At 38.4% G+C, this 21,882-nt stretch overlaps 1 protein-coding gene across 1 annotated transcript in view; it reads left to right on the forward strand.

Moving 5' to 3' along the window:
• The first annotated feature begins 7,654 nt into the window (after positions 1-7,654).
• The window catches only part of CTTNBP2NL (CTTNBP2 N-terminal like), a 69,705-nt gene continuing 55,477 nt past the window's right edge, over positions 7,655-21,882 (forward strand). Inside the window, exon 1 of the mRNA XM_075196251.1 lies at positions 7,655-7,821. The gene's annotated coding sequence lies outside the window, so the exon portion shown is untranslated. The remainder of the gene's footprint in view (positions 7,822-21,882) is intronic.

The following is a 21,882-nucleotide window of genomic DNA, read 5'->3' on the forward strand; positions in this document are numbered from 1 at the left end:
TCAGTATTTCCAGACTTTGTGTTAGATGTCCAGAAATCCAGAGCTTAATTCAGTTCAGTTAAACAAAAATAAAGAGCGTTAAACCTGCTATATTCTATGATGTTCCTGGCTAGGCTTCAAGTGGAGGTACAGGGCATCACTTTTCTCCACACCACAGGAGGCAATGGCGTGGCTGGGCAGACATCCACTGAAGAGAGAAAGATATGTGCCTTAAATGTTTGTAATGGAAATCGAGGTTTTGTCTTACAGGTCTGGCGGCGGAGGACCAGCTACTATCTTATTCATAGGAGGGTTCATGCTAGGTATAGCTAGGACTGTACAGCTCCCTCGTTTCATAGTTCCTTGGAAGGGATTTTTCCATAATTCCTCAGTTGTAGAGTAATATTGTTTAAGGGGTTCGTTTAGTGTTAAAGTATACCTTAGTTAGTTTGATGGGAGTATACTGGATGGGGGTGGGGTTGTTAGTTGGTCCTTCGTTTCTAACCTTTATTCTCCTGTCCAAACAATGTTACATTTGGAAAGTACTCAACTTAGTTTAACTTGTATTTTTGTTGTTTTCACCACAATGCATTTATATTTACTTATGTCTCAGGTAGTTGATCATTCTTCAATGTGTATGGAATGGTTCTCCATCAGTGGGTGGGTGGGCATATCATTCTACGCATACTGCTAACTCCAGAGGAGTTTCTTAGTCAGGAAATCTCTAACATTTACAATAGAACTTGTGGAAATTGATCTTTATGGCAGATATGTGTTCCTTAGGACAGTTATTAACTTTTCTCCGCTTGTCATCTTGGCAATTTATATTCCACCATCATACAACAGTGATGTTTTGTGTAATGCTTCCTCTTTCATGGCTTTATCTCCGGCCACCCCAGTGGTGTGTCTGGGAGACTTTAATAATTACCTTCATACTGTGTTAGATACTTGACGAGAGTCAAATATACACCTTTATGGTAGTACCACTCCTTTCTCTCGCTTAGTGGAAGAGATGGACCTAGATGATGTGTGGAGATATAGAAATCCTGACAAACATCAATTCTTATGTCACTCTACCAGCTATCATACTCTGTCCAGAACAGATTTGATTTTACCCTCCCTGTCTTTATCTCCATATGTTACCTCTATTGAATATTTGTCCAGGGGTATTTCGGATCACTCTCCAGTCCTTGTCTGCATTGACCTGACAAATGATAGAGGAGTGAGATTTTGAAAGCTAAACCCACTTTGGTTGGATACTATGGGTACTGAGGTGAGTCTTATCATCCACGGATGTTCTTTGGGATGCATTTAAGGCCTTCTTGAGAGAAACCCTGATTAAAAATATCTCTGACACTAAGAATTCAAATAGAAAAATAGAGTCTGAGTTGGAACAACGTTGCAGGGATTTGGAGTGTCTGTACATTAGCTCACATACACTTGAGGATCGTCTCCAATGGTCGAAGGCTCAGGTAGAATGGAGAGATTATCTCTTTGACAAGTCGAAACGCCGCCTTCTATTCTCACAACACCGTCAATACTCGGAAGCGGATATGGGTGGAAGCTACTTAGCATGCCTTGCAAGGAAATAACAGTCCAGTAGAATTATCCCAGCAATTTATAATAACCAACAGGTAAATTTTTTTAGGGGGGGTGAAATTGTCGATACATTTTTCTAATATTATAAGGAGGTTTATACCCCTAGGGTACAGTACTCACGCACTCAATTAACTGAGTATTTAGACTCCATTAAACTCCTGTGTCTCTCTCAGGATTTGGCTTCCCTTTTGAATGCGCCTCTCACAGTTGAGGAAATAGGTACTGCCAAATCCTCGTTCCCTAACCAAAAGGCTCAGGGAATTGATGGCCTTCCTATAGAGATATATAAGAAATTTAAAAACTTTTTTGTTCCGCAATTACTAGAGGCGTTTAATGGTTTGTTTGACTTGGGTTCATTACCGTCATCAATGTCAGAGGCGCTGATAATGGTCTTGCTGAAGCCGGGGAAAGATCCTCTATGTCCCGAATCTTATAGACCCATTTCCCTCCTCTGTACTGATATTAAAATATTGACTAAAATTCTTGCCTCCAGCCTAAAAGCTGGTGCTTGTAGTACTACAACCGCCAGCATGCCAAGACACTTAATGGCAGCCTGGGCATGCTGGGACCTGTAGTGCACCAGTTACAAAATTATTATTTTTCACCATTTAATCTTTATTTTTTTTTATTACCCCCGCACCCACCCCAGGGCTGTGTGAAGAGTCCTATCACTTTCAACACTGGTCTGGGCACATCGGGAGATGAGGACACACCCTTTATCTTTAACAAGTTTTAAGTTTAACCTTAATACACCTTTTCTTTACATTAATCAAACATACACATTCAATTTTTAAATATTTTTTTTATTAAAATTATTGTAACAAACATCGCAGAATACAAATGTTGTCATTTTTCTATAGCAAATTAAGTAAATATTGTATGTTTTTTGTTTATTTAATTTGCTTTATATATATTTTTTTCATTGTTCTTTTTGAATTTGTTTCAGAATAACCTGGGGTGGTGGAAGTGGACTGGAGGTTAATCTGGATTGGGGTCTGAAACTGGGACTGGGGGGATGTGAACTTGAAATGTGGGGGATCTCTTTATCAGCTGGAAAAAAAATGACAATTAAAATATTTACTTTACTAATTTTATAAAACATATCCTAGATCTATGATTGTAATAAGTTCACACATTTTCCAAGCTCAGCAGAGTTGATACATGAAGTGAAATACTCGGCAAAGGTTCATGGTATGATGAATACAGCAGTAGCCAGAGGAATAGAACTTTTATGAGGCACATGCAGATACATATTGTGTATGGGGGTTGCCTGTTGTCCCAAAAAATTATTAGGCCCATGATGCCAGACACCAGTGGATTGGCAAACCTTTACTAGGTCTAGAGTAAATCAAATTTGGGAAAGAAGGCTTTCTGAGGACAACACTTCAGAGGGCAAGCACCTGTGGCTCCTCCTCTGAATTGCTGGGGAAAACAGAGAACAGAATGACCCAGGATTTCAGCTTCCTCCTCCTTAGGCTCCTCCCAAGCACCCTGATTAAGGCGGCATAGGTGATCTGTTGAAATAAATATGACACATTAATTTATATATAAATATTATCTGTCACACACATACATAGAAACATCCAGATAATGTTAGGTTGCAATATGAAATATCACTACCACACATGGACCATCATTGAACAAATAAACACACCATCTTCACCACTTTCAAATGGACTTGACATGGGAGGTTTATATTAATCACATACTGATTCAGAAATATCACTATTCAATAGCAGGCTTTGCACTCTGTCCAATGAAGGTCATTACAATCCACATTGCTTTGTAACAGGCCAAAGATAATATTAATGATATTTTTAAATATAATAGAGAACTTACGCCTATCAATCTAAGCCCTCAAATAGGCGAGGAACTTAGGCTGTCTTCTCCACAGATCGCTCCACCGCCGTTGGAGTTGGACTATAGTCGTAATTTGTCCTCATTTATGGCGTATAGAGCCGCAATTTGAAAGAAACGATCCATTGTTGCTGTCAGTACCCGCAGCTCGGCACTGGAGAACATGGCAGCATGTTTGCAAGTCAATAAAACTTTTCAACATGCTGCACACTGATTGGTTCTCAGTCCACACATGGGCGTAGGCACGTCAATCGCAAATCCCTTCAATGCCATATGTAACATGTTTGACACACCTGTCAATTACTCACAATAATCAACCGTTTCCAGGCAATTAGGGGTGTGACAATGCCTAGCCACTCATACATAGGCAATTGTAGGAGAACGCACCTGCATACCCTAAATCAGAGCTGTAGAGACAATCGCTCAGTCCTGCCATTTTGTGATTCAGCACTTCAGAGTACAGAGGGGCTAAATTATTTTGAGTGATTTTTCATCCTTCACTTAGACTTCCACTTGGATATTATTGGTGAGTACAAGGCCTGACCATTTAAGTATTGTTAGCAATGAAGTCTTTTTACTCCTGTTTGATCAAGAACAGCCAGGTCCAAGTCAGCTTCCTAAATCCTCTACTTCAGCCTCAAAGCATAGGCAGCCAAAACTCTCAGCTCGTGAAGTCAAGCAGCTCTCCACCCTAGCAAAATCATGTACACGGGGGGAAAAAAACACCAGGCAGGTGAATGCCGTGGATCCAATTCGTAGAACGGTGATTGATGTAAAAAAACAGTAATTTTTTTTGTGTGGACCACTAATTCATATACTGTCCTCTGCATAGCTAGTACAGGTCTATTTAAATTGTAATTACCCTAAAATCATTGTCAAAGGTATGAATGACCAACATTTGTACTTACTTTTAAAACTTTGATATTATCACTCCTACTATGCCACCTTGTTTTAGAAGTCTTCTAATGAAGTATTAGCACTGTCTAGCTTGATGTTATTAGTCTTTCACGTCTGGGACAAAGACATTTCTATCTGTATGTACGTCTGCACAAGTCTTGAATAAATGTTATTTTAGACATTGGAACATTCTTATCTTTCAGCATTTTACACAGGTGGCAAGGCTATAAGCATTGCCTGAAGGACAAAATAAGAGACCACCGCAGGCATGCTCAGGCGATAGGTGGTGGTCCCCAGCCAAATTAGACCTCAATCCCTTGGCATTGGCCAGCATTGACGAGCAGTTGGTGCAAGTGGTGGGCAGGATTGACACCAGAGCTAGCCAACCCCTAACAACACCACTCACAGGTACATTTAACATAAGAATACATGGCTAAAATAAATGTCATATTTTTCCTTTACAGAAGTAAAACCACACCCGAAAACAATATATGGCTGTGTTTTTTTTTTTTATATAACATTTCAATATAGTTATAATTAGCACTTGACAATTGTAATTCTACGAAAAATGCTAAATCCTTGGCACTTATACTGCAAACTAGTCATCCTATTGTATAATCTAACATTAGTGTTCATGATTGCTGATTATTTTCTGACAAGATCACTTTGAGATTTCTAAAGGATGCCTAGGTAACAGTTCCCCCAACACACACTATGGGGTAAATGTATGAATCAACGGATTCTTCATCTCTGGCGTGTTCAGCCTCTTCAGCGCTTAAATTTAAAGCGGCGCTGCATTGTAAAGGGAAACTTCCCTTTACAATGCAGCGCCGCTTTAAATTTAAGCGCTGAAGAGGCTGAACACGCCGGAGATGAAGAATCCGGAGATTCATACATTTACCTCTATATATGCTGGTTTATATATTTATATCTTCAAGCAAAAACTTGAGAAAAAAATGACACATATACATGCCAACTTGCCTGTTAACAAGCAGTCTTTAAGTGTTAGGCAAGACTTTTAAAAATGTAACCTCCCCCACCATAAAAAAAAAACCAATGCAAATGTATGCAATCAGGTGATAAACTATACAACAGTCACACAACATTTTACATCAGACAAGCATTAGTAGTGCGGTACATTACTGTGGTATAAGTGTAAGAGCACACAATTTACAACAATTATTAACTATATACCTGATGTTAAGAACCATGAAAGTTAATATAAAAATATGTTGAGTACTAGCACATCAGCTAATGCAAACAGGTCAATCAAGATGTAATAAAGCATTCTAGCCACCAGGGGGCATATCTACTAAAACACATTTATAATACTGATAAAAATGCTATCAAATGAATGATGATGATGTATAGTATACCAAAAATAAAACAGATAAAGAAATATAAAAATATAACACAAATGTGTATAGTTTCCTAGCTAATAAATTACCCCATAAGGCTTTGCTGGACTGTAAACCATATGGTGTCATTGAGCTCAAACAATTAATCCAACGGGAAATGGAACAAGAGAGCGCAACTATTACAGTATATTGGATTCCCCTATATGGTGGAGGATGAGCTATGCTGATAAATCCCAGGAATGGCTGTTGCCACAGGGACCATTGCCCACCTTGTTCAACTGAAACATTGATGCAACTTGAGTGGGAGATTTGAAACAGCCTACAAGCTAAAGTGGCACTGTTGAGTTTTTACAGCGGTGCCTTATAATTAACAAGCACCTATACTAACACTAATATATATATATCTCCAGCCATCAACCCTTTGCACAATCGTGGATCTGAAGAGGCATGCTTAGGGGCCTATTTATCAATGTTTTCCCACCTGTTAAAATCCGAAAAACAACAGATTAACCACTAAATTGCTATTTATGATTGTAGCATCGCAGCTTTGCATCTCTTATCGTTTTACTGAGCACTCCCCATAACAGTGTATGGTGAGTGCTCAGTAACGCTATTTAACAATGTACTAAATTAACTTTTCAATAATGTTAATGTACGCCAGCTCAAGCAGACGTACATTAACATTATTGAAAAGTTTCACTGCCAGCAGCTCTTCTCCGAAGAGCAGAGCTGGACAGCGCATGTGTGGAGGGATCATGTGACCCACCGTCTTTCAGTCCAGATCCCTGTGCGCATGCCCAAGCTTTTCGGTCGGGGCATGCGCACGGGGATTCAAAGCAGTCTGGAAACCACATCGCAGAGGACTGCAAACAATTTTCGGAAAGGCTGTTCCTGTGTTGATTTTTTTATAAATATGAGATACTTTCAATCCTCATCTATGCGACAAGGATTGAAAAGTATCTTTCATAAAATGTGGTGCTACATAAATAGGCCCCTTAGTATATAACTGTATTGTGAACCATTTGGTAAGGAAAATGGGAGTGCAAGAAGCAGAAATGCAAAGGAAGAACAGTGTATATCTTTAGAGAATTAGAAGTACAGTATTTATACTATTAGAGGCATTTTCAATTAGCTGTGATGTTCCTCCAAACATCGAGGCTGCGCACATTTGCAGGTTCCACAGAACCTCAACATCATGGATTTCTCCTTGCACCTCTATGGGGGAGCAAACAGAAATCCGCAATGTTACATCGCCTTTGCAACCGTTCTGCAAGCACTCCGTGGCTAATTGAATAGAACTAAAATATTTGAATACAATTGAAGTGCCTACATTTAAGTAACTATGAGGATCTAACAGAGCACAAATGCCACCCCCTAGCCCTCAATTTTAACCAAATGAACCTAAAATATTCCTAAACTGCGCCCCCCCCTTCAGCGTTGTGCCCTGGGTGGTCGCCCCTATCGCACACCCCTAGTTACGGCCCTGGGATCTGATTAGACAGGTTAATAACTTAATACATTAATTCTGGTAAGATAAAAAAAATGGATATTTAAAATAAAAATGGGCATCTTACATTGCCATAATTTGTCATTTAAACATAGATTCTGCAACTGATCCATACAGTAATTCTAAAACTCATCCATCCCTCACAAAGGCAAAAGAAAGGTTTCATAGCATATCTGAAACTCATTAAACTTTTTTGGCCTGAATTAGCTAGACCTTTAACCCTTTCACTTCTCCATATGTCAGCCAGTGCTGAGGTCCGTCTTATTTCTCTCCAGCAGTGAAGTCAGTTTTAGTCTGCTACGGTGAGGTCAGGTAGGGGGGAGGGAAAGGATAAGTTAAAACTAAACTACTCCCATTGTTTCCTCTCCGTGTGTCAGCTGCCTCCTGCCCACAGAATGACAGAGAAAGGGCTTTAGTGAGCTTTAGTGGAGAAGGATGGATGTGGCCTATCCCAGCCCTGTGTGCACGGCCCAATCACCTCGGGTGGACGGGGAGAGCCAATCCACAAGCTGTTTACATGGTGCTGTATGAAGCAGAGGGCCGTCCTGATTGAATAGGGCTGGGAGGAAACCTCACTGGGAGATTGTCTGACTGTGTCCTGTTCTGCAACAAAGGAGGAGAAGTGTAAGTAACAAATATTAATGTTACTTGTATCACAGGGATCTCGAGTGGATTTTGGGTGGGAGACTTCACTCAAGTGGGTGGTGATGCAGCAATTTTCGTTTGTAGTGGCCTTGCCGGCTTGCTGCTGTGTGTTGATATTGTGTACTGGATGGTACCTCCTCACTGGTTCTGTAATGTAACTGATAGTGTTCTCTAAATGTGCGTGTGGTGTGAAAGTGAGATCAGTTTTATCCTATGCCTTAACCTGCAAGGGACAGTTATATATTAATTCACATTTCCCTTGGCATTGTGGTCTATGTTTACTTGAATTTCAGATGATGTTTTTGACCCATACATAAAGACCCTACAATTTTTGTGTCGGGATCAAAGGGGTTAAACCGTTATATGGGAGAAAGCAGAATGTGTTTGAGTTTTTTATGCACACAAACACAAAGATTCATTATGTTTTTAAGAACTCAGTACCAAGCGACTGAAAGACTGATGATGGTGAATGTTTACCTACAGTAGTAGATGTTCTGCTAGGTTTATGATCTATTAAATGCTTTCTTGGCAGAGGTCTTTTCAGTGAACATAGCACATTATGTGTGCTAAATGTTGTTTTGAAACCTACCCAATATGTCCCTGACAGGCTGGTAAATTTAGAAAGCTGTTACAAATAATATTTTAGAGCATTAGTTTCCCATTGTTTTGTTTCCAGGGACTAGTGCACATCAATTATTTATTATTTTTTATCATCTTTTTGGTAAACCATTTATTTAGATGCCATGATAACACTTTACAGTAGATTTTCTTTCTTTAAGATGGTTACAGGTTGCTCTGCATGCAGCTTTGTTCGTTTGGCTACAGTTCCCAGCGCTATTATTGGGCATGCATGGATAATAAGAACAAAAATAGTAGTGACCATTTACACTGTGTTAATTCCATTACATTTTGATAGGATATGTGAAGGAAAAGTGTGGTCCTGGAATTAGTCTATATCAGTATTTATTGACTAAATGCATCAATACATCAATGTTATCAATGGAAAACAGTAAATATTGTGATAATGTAAGAATAAAAAAATAAACTAACATATAAGGGCTCTTCATACAATTGTTTTATTCAATTACGTGCAGTTTATGTACATTTTGTAGCATTAACAATTTGGCGAGAACCATCGTGCATTCAGGACTTACAAATTGTTCACAAATTGATTCAATCATCAAAACCTATCTTTTATTGACTTGTTAAATTTATAAAGATCAGATGCAGAAAAATGCATTCCCCCAGTTACTTCGCAGATTGAATAAAACAAATGTGTTTTATTTATGTATGTTTTTATGTTTCACTTCCAAGTCCACAATCATTAAGTGTGCAGTCAAGCTCATATGTAAGTTTTGTGTTTTGCTCTTTAGTGAATGTTGTGTATGCTTATGATGAAGTATTTGGTACAACAAATGTTTGTTGACTGTGGAATAGCATTTTGCGCTGCGTACAGTGTCATACTAAGGGGAAAGGTTTCCCTAGTCAAACAGGATGCCGTGTCCAGCTAGTGAGCCATTACCTATTGGTAGATGTACCTAAAAAAGTAGAGCTAAGACAGTGGATGGTTCCCTCAGATAAAGTGTTGAATTGTTGATTTCGCTGCATAGGATAGATTGTATGCTCGGTCTGAGTAATTACATTTTAAACTTCTGCTCATCCAACATGTCCTTTGTTTTGTACTAGGCTGGAATAGAACAACCTATAGCCAGTCAGATTATTGGTATGTTCACAGTCTTGTGGTTGGAAAGTAATCTGTCCATTCGTGTTATTGTCATAGAGTTCAGGGATGCATGTAACAGGTAGTGTCATGATGTGAGAAAAGTAATCGAGTCAAGGAAAAAGCCACAGAAAGAGAGGTAACTTAAATAGTTGAAGTATCAAGGTCCTCCAACAGAACAGAGTAGTGATGTGATGACAGCCAATTAACCTACTAGTATGTTTTTGGAGTGTGGGAGGATGCCCACACATATATTAAGTTTTCATACAGGCTGACAGATGGAATCAGCAAGCTATATGACTGAAATTGCTCCAAAGTCTTCCCTTCTAAATTTCTCATTTATATCAAATGTATGTTCCTATAGGTTTTACCACTTGCCGTCGGTATCCATAAGCAGTAAACATTTCTGTGGTTTTCCTCATGCCTAACAAACTTCTTGAAAAAAATGAGCTTTTGTTTTATAGCAACAGAAACTGCATATTTTGAGTTGCTATTTTTTATGCTATTTTTAGTGTTCTGAATACCGAACAAATTGTTAAATTGAGTGACACATATAAGACAGCGAGTTACAGTGTTCTCACTGGATGAATCTTTCCAACACACCCTTGATGTCCTATCTGGCTTCCTGCCAGCAAAGGAATTAGGGTAAAACTCACTCATGCGAAATATACATATATCTTCTATAAAGCTAGCTTCCTTTTGTCATTTGTTTATAAGCGTATATATGGGTTTAGAACAGTGTTTGCATTGGTTGTTAAAGCTTTTGTGAGCTGCATTATATATACACTGAGATGACCGTATTTAAATTTTGTTTTACATGGGGTTTTTGTGTGTATGTTCCTTGTATGTTCCTTGTATTATGTATATAATCAGTTACAGACTGTTTTTATAGGCAGTTTTTCTAGCTTCACAAAATCATAAGCAAAAATATATCCTATTTAAAGCTGCATTACTGCCTTAAATTCCCTAACCTGCTGATTCCGATATATTGACCCCAGTAGATGCTCCATACAGTGGTTGATCATGGAGCGCTGTGGCTACTCTCATAGCCCCAGATGAAAACTTTGGCTATGTGTGCGACTGTGAATGGAGTGTGAGCAGGAGGACCAGTCAGAGCAGACCCAGGAAATAACGTCTGCGTTGGGATGTCCCCCCCCCCCCCTCCTGGGCAATTAGCTGGTTAGGAACATTTTGGTGGTAGGTAGTAATGCAGCTTTATATATATATATATATATATATATATATAAGCACATGGGACAGGGCGCCACAATAGTGTAGTATTGTTTGTGAACAGTACTAGGAGAAATGTAAAGATAAGAGTATGAAGCAACAATTCACAATCACTTAGATTAGTGAACGTAACAGTCTCACAGAAGATAAAGTGCCGATGTGAACAGATATGGCAATCGTGAGCAGAAAACTTCATGCAAGCCCAAAAGGAATCCTCTCCAATAGTGCATATGCGTACCGAATAAACAATCTTTTTCGCTTATCTGTATACCAGGCAATTTCTCCAACTTTCCCTTGGCACTTCTCCTATGGTAAAATCTCTATTGATGTTGTTGGAACATCTCAGCAATACACAGAGTGGAGAAAAGAACCATCATAGGGTGATACTGTAGAGTGAATTAATTTATTGCACAAAAAGTAAGTAACACACTTACATAAAAACAACAGTAAAATGCTTATCTGGGTTTCTTTATGGCGTCCATCAGCAAAAGGTGGTTTCAAAGAAATGCAGCTATATTGTCCTATGGAAGTATGGTCACAACAATAACTCCAGTATAAAGCATGAAATAAATAAAAATCGCTATCCTCAACGCATTTCATCCGTTAGTTCATTGGACTTCATCAGGAGGTGAGTAGTAGGTAATTCTCCAGATTCACCGTCTGTCGTGGGAATTGGCAGCGGCCTGAAATTAGGCTAGTGTTTGAGGAGAACATATTGCTGGACTTTTTCTTTGATCAGTATTATGTTACGTGCCCCTCTTTTATCTGTTTGTCTATAAATTATATATATATATATATATATATATATATATATATATATATATGTATATAAATATATATATATATATATATATATATATATATATATATATATTAGAGAGAGTATATGGAGTTGTCTAACTATTTTTAATTCGATATAAATATTCATCTAATTTAGATTTCACTTTAAAATTTTAAACTACCAGAAAGGTACCTCTGCTCCATTCTGATTTCAACAAAATTTTGCCAGCTCTGCTCCAACTCTGAAGCATAGTTAGAAACCTGATCAGCTCCCCTCTTGCTCCATTTGTTGCGGCTGGCTCCTGTTCATTGAACCAGAGCGTGAGCCATCCCTGCTTTGTGCAAAAATCTTCCCATTCTTACCTGATTATTTTGAAGTTTTGCCTTCCATTGCAGTGTTGTCCAATTGAGGACCCATGAGCCACATTTAGTTGTCTTTTTCTTAGAATCCCAATAACCTCTACTATCCAACAATTTATATTTTCCATAAGAACCTGCACACCACCCTGTATTTAGCACCTACATATGACTCACTATTGTATGCTTGGACAGTGCTGATATATTATGTCTGTTGTAATGTTACACAGAGTTTCAGCTACATGAGAGGTCATATGCACCATGACTGAATGATCTGTAACCAGCTGTCCACTGAGGGACTGGCTACACATGCAATTGACAGTCAGATGATAATTCAGTAGTCAGCATTGCAGTACACTGTAACTGTCGAGACTATAATCTGACAGTCAGTTGGTTCCATAGGTGACCTTTTGTTATATAAACAGACATAGGCCTAATATAGTTAATACCATGCGCCCTCTTTGTATTGACATCCTCTGTTACCAACCGGTAAATACCCAGCACAAAAGTTCATCAAACTTTATTACTGTATAAGATTGTGTTATTTTGTGCAGATGCAAACTTTTTTTTTTCTTTTCTTCAAACTCATCATTTTTAAAAGTGTTTCAGACTATGGAATATACAATTTACACAAACCATACACATAACATTCAATTTGATTACATAGCTAGCGATAGTCCATCATATTTTGATAATATCAAAGAACGTACAATAAACTTATATAACATCTCCAGTTTAAGTGACAGCATATTAATATATCATCAAGTGTTGAATATATTTACTCTTAGGGGCTCATGCAGGGTTGGTCTCAAAATGTGAGTAAAATCTCTCTCTAAGTAAAGCACTGAACAATAGCGTGTTTCTACCAATATGTAGAGCCGTACACATCCTGAGATGCGTCTGCCTTCACATCAGCAGCTTATGTGCCTGATTTATGACAAGACAGCAGCAGCAGCGAGTAAGTGCAATATATACGCCTCCCAAAATGCGTATATGTGTTTCAGCAGGTCTGAAGGAGCCGCATTTATGTAAACGCGCCTTTACTGTACTCTGCCAACGTTAGACCGCCCCTTCGCTCCCCTGTCCCAACTCTCCAGGTGCAGGCTGGAGTTAGTCCCAGAATGGGGCAAGCCTGCCTGTGCAAAATTGTGTATGTCTCACTTCTGCATCAGCCCTGTGGTCCGGAATGTAATTACACACATATTGGTTTAATTGAGTAAATTAAACCATACTAGAAAAGAAAATGTATTTAAAAGTAATTCCATGTAAAAATGCAGTTGCTTTAATAAACATATAAGTTCCTCAAAATTTCAATATTGCCACTTCCAGGAATATCCTATAAATGTTGCTTTTACAACACAAATAGCATTAAACATAAAGTTTCTTCTAAGGTATGCCAGGTATGGCAGCACAAGAATTTAGGCACAAATTACTTTGAAGTATATATCTCTTCTTATCATTTTTGTACTTTGTTCCATAACATGAAAGCTTCCCTACATTCCCGCTCTAGGTGTAAAAATGCCTACTCCTCCCTACAGCCTCTGTGACATAAACAAGGATATAATTCATACAAACTGGAATCATTTGAGTAATTAAAAATGTTATAGCCTTGTTGTGCATCTGTAATTGCACTTAAACCCTTACCCATCCTTTTCAGAACAAATATCCATTTATCTTAAGGAACACTTCTTTTCCCACTCTGTGCCTGAGTCACTAAGGAGAGCAAAGCATAAAAAAGCATTAACTTTGCACCTTGGCAAAACCATGTTGCCTTGGAGCGGGAGGTAAATTTAAAATGTGATGGCATATTTATAGTTGGGCTAGGGCATGTCCTAGATCAATTTTATATTCAGTATAAAAATAAGTTATCAAGTATTCGTGTACTACAAGAAAAAACAGCAAGTATTTAACTTATATGCAAAATAATAAACTAATTTGCAACCCTTTGCCTTATAATATGGTTTGTCCAGGAACAAAGTTACTCCTTTTTTTTTGCTTTACTCTCCTTAATGACTCAGGCCCTCTGTCTTTAATAGAGTAACAGTATAAGAACACTTTAACTCATATCATAGATGTACAATGTTTTAGTTCCTAATCTATTTTCTCATATTCTGTTGATCAGACGGGATTATCTTGCATATACTCCAATGGAAGACAACATTTTAAAAGATTGATGCATATATATATATATTTGGCATATGGCAGACCAAGTCGTTCACAGCCTGCTCAGTGGGGATAAATTGTTTTTTTTCAAACCTATATAATGCATTGTCAAATAAAGGCATTAATGTATGACATTTTGGCAAATTTTTTTAACCTTTTCTCTTTTTCCCCAGTAAAATATTGATGCCACTAATCCCTTGTATAATTGTCTAGTATTTAGTAGGGTATCACATTATTTGCCAAATTGTTTTCACTGTACTGCTATCTCCCTCTAAAAACATCTGTCTATTAGGTTAGATATCTAAACGTAACACCCCCTCTGTTGTTATTGACACTTCCCAATGACTGAACGTGTGTTCCAGAACTACCACCAAGAGGAGACACACCAGGAATGATGTTTAGCAGTATAAGGCTGGTATGAGGGGATGAGATCCTGTGTGGAGAGAAAGTTAGAACCAGAGACCCAGGACTGAGGGGATGAAGTTCCTGGACCACCCCTTGTAATCTGGGGAGCTGGTCCATCACCTGCTGCCACTAGGGGCCAAAGTATAACATCACTGACATAATACTAGTGACATGGGACAGATTCGAGAGAGAAAGTACTTTAGAATGGGGGGGGGGGGGGAGCTATGATATCCCAGCAGAGGAACAGTGAGGGTTAGCACCCCCACAGAGGAGGGGTGAGTGAACACTGCTGTGAGATAAATGTGAACTAAAAAAACACCATTTTAAATGTGAGGAAGAGACATGAGTTGTCTGTACATATTTACTTTATCACAGCAACAGTTTAAGAATGTGCTGGAGTGAAGGAGTGTAAGTAAAGTGTTTATTTTGTAATATAGATATGGTCTGGCTCCCAAATTATTGAGACATCTGATTGCACTGCACCACCCAGTTACCACAACTGTGTCCGAAAATCTTTAAAAATACTTGTAAAAATAACCTGCATGTGCGGGGACCCTCTGGTTGTGTACATCCTTGTCCAGGAGCTAGCCAGGGCTGCGAAGGTGGTACACTGCCTAACCCGTGCACCGCAACACTACACGCAGGGACAGGGGGTTATATATAGGAGATTGAGAGATTCTGGAGGCGTAAAAATAGGCAGTAATGTCAGATAAGCCTAAATCTTCCTTTGCACCATTGGACTTCTAATTCTTGGGGTTTTGGAAACCAAAACAAAAAGGAGAATAGATCTTTGTAGATGTTTTGGATAGTTTGTGGGACATCTATAGACTGTTAAAAATAGTTGCAAATCGTAAAATGGCTTACTTCACTGCCAAGAAATATTAATTTGTTCCATTTCCTGTAACAAAGCATGGACTTTATGTGGATTTTTAAACTGTGATTTTTAATGATTAGATTTGTAAAGTATATCCATGACAGTTCAAAGTATCGTTTTGTTGACTAACTGTATGTTATGCCACATTTATCATACTTGGAATTTCTTACTACATTTCTTAGGGCGTACACATTAGTGTAGCATAATATATGATATACATTTTTGTTTTGTTTTTCTTTCTCTTGTGACCATAATCCAGTGCTGGCCTGACACAAGCAGCTAACTCGGCTAACTTTGGTAGTTTTCGATAAGTTTGGTCACCGATGACATAGTTTGTGGCCTCGTCTTAAATTATTAAAATATGATCTCATTTCATTTGATCAGGCAGGATGGAAATTGCAGATTACTCCAATCAGCATACGTGAGGTCACTGGTTGGCCTATAAGTGGTAGGGAAGCGTGTGCAGCCAATTTCTATCCATTGCAATCTAGCCACTTTCTCCCTCCACACGAGTGGCCAAATTGATCAGAGGTCCAATCTCATACTAATAGTGAAAATCGATCAAACAATAGAAGACTTTATGTGTAGTATAATTTATGGTTGTCTTTTCCTTAACATTCAAACAGAAATAAATATGGGAATATATTTGGGATTAATTAATATTTATATATAATATTCTTCTGTTCTTGAGCCACCGTAATTCATATGTGGGGAAAAAACCCTTTTAGATGAAATGGATTGTTCCTAAGGAGCTCCCAACCTAAAATGAGTTAGTGTCCAGTAAACCCGCCTACTTAATAAATGGGCAGCCAATCTGGAGCGGACTCACCCCACTACACTGCAGAAAAAAATCGGGGCATAATTAATTCAGTTATGCACGATGGCAATATTATTATTCACTAATGGGAGCACCAAGTTTAATTTATTAAACACTTCACCAGTATTTGCTATTTCCTTGGTACCCATCGGCCAGGGATACCAGGAGGGGCCCGATACATTGGCCCAGGCATCACTTGGTGCGGAGATTCCCAACCTAGAGGACTGTACCCAGTGCTGAGTAGCAATAGACGGTTAACACATTAAAAAATCGCCAGTGGTTTTCACCCTCTCAACCAAAGGATAGTAAATCTAGCGATTTGTAGGTGAAAACTAACGGTAATGTGTGGTGGTTTTAGAACTGCTTGTGACTGGATCACTGATAAATAACTTCTGGTATAAATTTATTGAAAGGAAATAGTGCAGGGTGCTTTTTATATAATTGTACATGCACTTATTTTTTATATTGTGTATATTTTGATATAGGAAATCCTTATTTCTGAGGCCAGGGAAGAAACTCGTTTGTTTTAACTTTGCTAGAGGGATTGCATGATTTCTTAGGTATATATCTGATACAATAAGCCTTTGTGAATGAAAGTCTTTTGTGTGTTGTGATGTGGGGAAGTGGCTTGTTTGAGGTTTGTACCTTTCTTTGGGAATGTGTATTCTGGACTGTCTGAAGAGGGGCCCCATGCTAATTAGATCTTTTGATGTGTGAAGGTCCAACATTGAATGCAGGAACTTTTAATTAACACTGGCTCCTAGATTCTCTGCATCTGAAAACCAGATGCAGGACATCACCACATCTCTAGAATTTCATAGATAAGTGTAAATATTGTTGGCTTTGCAATGCATGTAAATCCATGTTTGTGTAAACACATTGAATCCTTATTCTAAAAATAGCCTGTGTCCAAACTGTATAAAAAGCACTGGCTTGTATTGAAAAGTTGCTCTTCTTGTTTCATCTGACCTGATCACTGGCATCTTCAACCAGTGTGAGAGCAAATAAACATCACTTGCTTCAAAGACCTGCTTGAAAACATCTTCAATATTGCTGTATTCCTGTGACCTGCAGATTAGACCCCAAATCTAATCCGTTCTCCGGCTGTTTCACCTTTTCCGTTACCACCGCTCTGCCTGTTACCCTGCAGCTCTGTTTAGTGTGATAGGCCAAGGGGGATCCATCCACAGCACCTCTGATTCATAATAAGAGATCAGGAGTACCAGCGCAGGTACGCCAGTAACAGGGTACACTCGCAGCGTCCGTTACCCAGAAGAAACCCGGATGCCGGTAAGAAGTTCAGTGGTGGCAGCATTTGTAAGCCCCTCCTACTGCAGCAAGAGGGTGCATTTGGGATAAGGAAAGGGAACGGTGGCAAAGTAAGCCCAGCCGGTTCCCAGCATCAACAGACAGGATGGCATAGGCAGTACATTCTGTCACACTGTTCAAAAATCATCTTTAGTAAATTTACTCCTAAAGCCCTATTAAATCAGTTGTTGATATTGGGTCCATTAATATAGACTGCTGACCAAGGGTGCAGGGTAATTCACAATTTGACCACTGACACATAAGCATAAAAGGGCAAGACACTATGTAATGTCATCTAGAATTCTAAAACCATTAACAAACACCAGACAATATTGTTTCTTATCTAGCATTCACAGCACAATTGTCCCGATATACCTCAAATTAATGTCAATTTCTGGATTCAAAATGTGATTCCAATATATCCATTGTCCTTGTAAAGGACTTTAGCATCAGTTAATTTCCAGGCAAATATGGACATTTGATTCAAACCTTATGGCACAGCGCTATATTTAGTCATGAATGGAGCTCTGCATGTTTATTTTCCTTGAATTCCTCATTGACCCAGAGTCATAGGGCTGAAATTTCCATTATGTATGCAGAGAATGAATAAAGCTTCTCATCACTGGAGCACTGTTAGTGCTTGTGAAGTGTTTTATGCTCCCAGTTGAAAATGAAGTTCTAAAAATAAATGTGATTGCTGGATTTATAATGTCCTAGAGAGATGTACTCTTTACTAAATCTAATGTACATGTGATAAGATATGCATGTGTAGCTATACTCACTCACAGTATTGTGCAATACTGTGTGTTCATTTTCAAGTGTTTGTGTACAGAAAGTTGTCTTTTCTGTGATCATTTTATTTACATGTCACTGAAAATGAAAGCTAGCCAAATTTATAAAAGGACTATATTTTGGCCATGCAAACTGTTCCTCTTAATTGGATACCAGACATTATTTCATTTTACAAATTTAAGTAACATTTTAATTTACTCAGCAATTGGATAAATAAGAAATAAGTCAAAGCAGGGACTGTCCCTGATTAAAATGTTATAAGATGAGAGAGCTTACGGGTGGGGTAGGTTTATTAAACCTTCTAAAAAGAAAAAGTGGAGGTGTTGCCCATAGCAACCAATCAATTCTAAGTATCATTTTCTAGACTGTACTAGATAAATGATAGCTAGACTCTGAATGGTTGCTATGGGCAACACATCCACTCTTCCTTTTTTGAAGGTGTCATAAATATACCTCCACATATCTTTGCAATTAATGTAATAAATACATTGAGTTATAAACCAATTTACAGAGATCTAGAGATACTTTCCTAGTGACACATAATAAATTCAGCAATGTTTGCAGCATGTGATATTGTAGAGAGTAAATATAATATTAGTTGTACACATAGGCAAAATCGTAAGCTCATTGAAGAATAAGTATTTCCAGGTAGTTTAGGTGTGAGTTTAACTAAATGGCATGTTCATAGTAAAGTGTAGAGTCCATAAACTCCTTTGGTACAAAGGTAATAAGTACTCTACAGGAGGTATGACACTATACTTACGTTAGTTGTACTTCAGCGCCTCTCTTCAACACGTCTTATACATTCTTAGGTATCCTCAACAGAGTTAGATTTCACATAACTGAAAATCCTAGGAGGATAGATCATGAATATCGTGCATGCCAAGGCACTGAGCAGAGGTATATCAGCATAATTAAAAATAAAACCTGTCTGGGCTTCACTGCAATCCCTTACATGTCAATCTGACATATCAGGTAAATAGTAAGTACTAAATACCTTTTAAAATTTTTCTTCAACAAATATCTCACAAAAAACATTATATTACCATAAGGAAACCCCACTGTTTAAATAGCGCTATTTAGTATAAATTAGATTTCCAAAAGCATTTAATGAATAATTACTAGGTTCATGTTTTAGCTGCTGGATGCAAGTGTATAGTGCAACTGTTGTCTTATAAAAGCAGCCAGTATATGTTGCTTTACTTTTTCCGCGCAGAAAGCAGTGTTGAATTACATTTTGTAATTCCTGTACCTGAAGCTGAGAACTCCCCTGCACACAGGCCAGAGCCCTCAGATTCCAGGATGTTCACACTTCCTGATTACATAGAGTTGTTTTACTGTTGCTTGAACAGAGAATATTAGCCAGGTGTTCAGTATATAAAGGGCCACAGTTTCTACATGGAAAGTTAAAACTATATGATTATAACATTATGTACTATACACTTTTTCCTTTCATTATGGTTGAATAATGCTTGTCTTCTGTGAAACTGGACTATTTTCAGGTGCCCTACTCTGTGTGCTGTGTTTCAAAATGCCATTATAAGGAAATATTGGTTATTCTAATCCATAAAAACCTTGGGTCCCCCCATGTCTGAGATATTTAAAAGTTATTGCTTCTTGAAAACAAGTAGTTGTAGGGTGTCCTATTGTGATTTGTTCACCTGTTCCACTTTTTCATTGAAGCACACAATTGCAAACAATACAGCAACAATATGGCAGCACTGGGTCAAATGAATGTAATCAAATATGTTGATAATTACAGGGGTTTTACACCTTTTGGAGGGGATTATATACAACCCACCATTTCCATGGCGCTCATACAATGGTGGTGGTTATTTCCATGGGATTTTCAAATGAGACACAGGACCTCTTTGCTTGACCACAGTATTAGTCCATTCAGAAGCTCACACTCTTGTAACTTGCCACTTTGGACCATTATGGTTATATCTGAAATCTCTTGGATAGGAGGGATCAGATATTACAACAAAAAAAATAACAAGTATATGTTAGAGTGAGAGTGTAATTAGCCTGGTACTGGTGACTCTAAACTGGAATACCCCTGATGCGCTGGGGGCACAGTATTATTCTTGTGCTCTATAAATTATTTTGAAACATAGGACACCAAATTCAGTTTCCCTTGTGTTAGGCATATTTGGCTGATCCCCTGAAGCTCTTGGCCCTTCAGTAGCCCCCATAGTATGGTAGGGGGTCATGTGGTATTATTCAACCTCCTCACAAATTGTCCTTGGTCCTATAAGACCAGAGCACAGGCATGATAGTACAACCAGCAGATTACCATATGGATGGCTAGTCCAGAATCTCTAAGAAATAGACCAAGGAGCAGAAATTAACCACATGTGCACACATATCTAACTAAGGGAACATTTTTTTGTATACTGTATATGCCATTTAAATTATTAATTGTACTTTGTGGTGTTATATCTAACTGCCCTTTAGCCATTTAATGTTGCATCTTTCACTTCATAAAACACTGTGGTGGGATTAAAATAGACTATTGAAAGATGGAATTTGTAGCTCAGTTCTGTCATTATGTAATTTAAAGGGTACCATGAGCCTCCCATTGAGACAATCCTGTATAGATGGAGCGTACAAATCGCTTTATTCAATTTGTATTACAGTTGAATAAGCTTCTGTTTCTCCCTGTATAACACTATACTCCTTTTGGTGAGATCATCATATACTGCATCTCCTGGGGAGCTATTTATTAGATGCCCTTTTATACAGAGCAATACACAACTCTTAAGGTAAATGCTGTATAAAAGTGTTCAAATGGTAGTGGGCTGTTGATTTTTCTTTAATTTATTTTCTACACTGTCACAGTATAATAAATATAGCATAAAGGTGAAATGGACACATCATGGTGAAATCTTTTCATTAGAGATTATCCTATTCCCACCTTACTACCCACAGTAATGCACCCTCACAACTCTAAGCTGTACATGTTTCTCTTGTTTTAACTGGGCTCTTTTCCAATTAGAATGCAAGCTTTCTCATGAGCAGGGCCCTCGATACTCTTTGTTTTAATATGTGCATTTATGTTGTCTAACTCCTAACAGATAAGGCCATGGTCGGGAATTGAACTCATGACCTAGTGCTGTAAGGCAGAAGTGCTAACCACTGTGCCACCGTGCTGCCCAATGTATGTCCTGTTTAGCTCCACTGTCCGACGCTGCGGAGCACTGATAAAAATAATAATAAACATTTCTATGAGTTGATAAATGAACATGGTTGACGATCTGTTTGTAACCAGACACAACGTTTGCCAAATCAGAGTAATTGGACTATCGGGCAAATCAATAAATACTGCACTTATTCCTTGCAGGCCAGGTGTTTGCTACCTCAGTGATTCACAGCAGTGTGGGTGGAGGTGTAGATGGCTGGCAGTGCTCATATACATGTAAAGTCCTGAGTGGTGATGCAAGCCCCTGTTTCTGCTCTTGGTATAGAAACTCTGAGCTTGAACAAGAGCCAAGGTCAGGGCGGCTGTGACTGATGAGACAGAGGGTGTGACAAACAGACTGCAGTGCATTAATTGTCAGTCTTTGTCCCTATAGCAACAGGTAATAAGGTGCT

This window comes from Mixophyes fleayi, chromosome 2 (genome assembly GCF_038048845.1).
Source record: "Mixophyes fleayi isolate aMixFle1 chromosome 2, aMixFle1.hap1, whole genome shotgun sequence".
NCBI lineage: Eukaryota > Metazoa > Chordata > Amphibia > Anura > Limnodynastidae > Mixophyes > Mixophyes fleayi.